We start from the raw sequence: 2580 nt of genomic DNA, 5'->3' as shown, positions 1-2580 counted from the left end.
TTTTTGAGACAGGGTCTCCCTATAGCCCCAGCTGGCCTGGAACTCACTATGTAGACCAGGCTGGCCTCAAACTCACAAAGATCTGCCTGCCTCTGCCTCCCAAGTGCTGGGATTAAAGGCATGGGGCTTGAACTCCTTATCTTACTGACTCGGTTTCTCCAGTCCTGGGATTATAGATGTGCAGCCCTACATTGGTTTTCTACCCATACTTTGTGCTGGACATAGTCTAATGCCACACAGTATCAAGTCATACTGTCTGAAACATCTCCGTTTAGGTTCAAGATCATTGTATTTTATGAATGGCTTGTATATACACTTTCTGCTTTTATAGAAACATAATGGTTTAATTAGAGAAAACGGACTTTTTTAAATTTTTGGTCTTTTTGAGACAGTGTCTCCTTGTAGCCCTAGCTGTCCTGGAACTCACTATGTAGACCAGGCTGGCCTTGAACTCACAAAGATCCCAAGTGCTGGGATTAAAGGCATGTGCCACCACGCCTGGCCCAGAAAACAGACTTTTAATACTTTTCTACCATCATTCTTCAGCATATAAGTATCTAATTATTATGGCTTTGGATTGTATTGTGTTAGAATGTTTGATTTTAAAAATTACTCTTTGAATTGCTGACTTGAGTTTCAAAAAAATTGTTCAATGAATAACAGGATTTCCAAGAATTTCTGAAATGGCTCTGAACATACTTCTGCCATTTAAAAAATTATTTTCCTTATTTTATGTGCATGAGTGTATTTATTGTCTGCATGTGTGTAAGTGCACCCATGTCATGCACTGCCCATGGAGGTCAGAAGGCATCGGATTCCCTGGAACTGGAGTTATGGACGGTTGTTAGCTGCCACGTGGGCTGGAAATTGAACCTGGGTCCTCTGTAAGAGCAGTCAGTGCTCTTAAGCACTGAGCCATCTCTCCAGCCCTGCCATTTTGTGCTATGTATTTACAGTATTCTTAGCATTGATGATAAGAAGATCAAAATGTCAGCCAGGCATGGTGGCACACACAAAAATCTCAGTACTCTGAAATCAGAGGCAAGAGATCTCTGAGGTCAAGGCCGGCTTGGTCTACATAGCAAGTTCCAGACCAGCCATGGCTAAACAGTAACACTCTAGCTCAAAAAAAATTTCCATCAACTCTGAAAAATGTTGAAGATGCTCTATATGCTGCAGCATCAGATTTAATTATTTATGTCTATTTCTTTAGGTATCAAATTAGCTTTCCTTTTTATTTTTTAAATATTTTATTATTTTTATTTTATGAGTGTATTGCCTGCATGTATGTAAGTGCACCCATGTTGTGCAATGCCCTTGGAGGTCAGAAGAGGCTGTTGGATCCCCTGGAAGTGGAGTTATGGATGATTGTTAACTGTCATGTGGGTGCAGTCAGTGTTCTTAACTGCTGAGCCATCTCTCCAGTCCCTACCATTTTTTTTTTTTGGTCTTTTTTGAGACAGGGTCTCCCTGTAGCCCCAGCTGGCCTGGAACTCACTATGTAGACCAGGCTGGCCTTGAACTCACAGAGATCTGCCTGCCTCTGCCTCCCAAGTGCTGGGATTAAAGGCGTGTACCACCACACCTGGCCCTACCTTTTTTAATAAGTGGTAAAATTTTATGTATGCCAGAGGATTGTTTTTTAAAAATGTACGATTACTGGTAAATAGATATAGATATATAGATATAGATATAGATATAGATATAGATATAGATATAGATAGATATCTCCAGTGTTGCATAAAAATCTCTTGAGAATAAATGGTTTAAGATGCCTTGGTCTAGGACACAAGGAGCCTTTCAGATAGAACTCCAAAGGAACAAAGCTGTTTCCCACACAGACCCTGTAATTGTTCACTACCCACTGGTGTACCACCTTTGGGTTTCAACCTTGACCTTGGCCCCAGGCCCTGAGGGAGGGGTAGAGACAAGGCATCTGGGCCCTTTGCTGGGATTTTCAGGGGGTTCTTTACATGTGGGTTGGTTGACTTGATGGCATACTCCCACTCAAGAAATGGCCAGCCAGAACAGAACATTCAGTCTAGGTACCTGTTGGGAGCTATTAATCCATTACGTACATTGAGCCGTGGCAGGCTTGTTTAGAGTTTGTGTTTTGCACACCAGTACCTAATCTGCCAAGTCAGGAGGAATGTGTTTATATGGTGGAGTTCACAACAAGTATTTGACCGCTCCTTGACCCTCAGATACAGGTGGGAAAAACAGCTGTTGCAACTAATTGAGCTAAGCAAACGGTGGCTATGCTGATGCAGTACTGTATAAAAAGGCGGAGCTAAAATAAACCGGGGCTGCAGTCTCTACTGACAGTCCTCCCAAGGATCTTTTCTGTCTCTTGTTTTTTCTTTCAATCCTCACTCCCCCTTTCAGGTACTGTGCGTCTTGGCTGGCTGGCACCGGCAAGTGGCACCCGGAACAGGGACCTGAAAAGTAGGGGGAAAAGTGAAGGACACCGCTGGAGAAATTGAGTGAGTGCACTCAGTAAGATTGGGGAGCGGTGAGTATTTATCTTGGGAGAAGATGGGGGAAGGAAACAGTCGCTCAGTTTTTGTAAGGAATATGCTT

This window comes from Nannospalax galili, unplaced genomic scaffold (assembly GCF_000622305.1).
Source record: "Nannospalax galili isolate Female #2095 unplaced genomic scaffold, S.galili_v1.0 scaffold513, whole genome shotgun sequence".
In the NCBI taxonomy this organism is placed as follows: Eukaryota; Metazoa; Chordata; class Mammalia; order Rodentia; family Spalacidae; genus Nannospalax; species Nannospalax galili.
Note: the sequence above shows the minus strand (reverse complement) of the source record.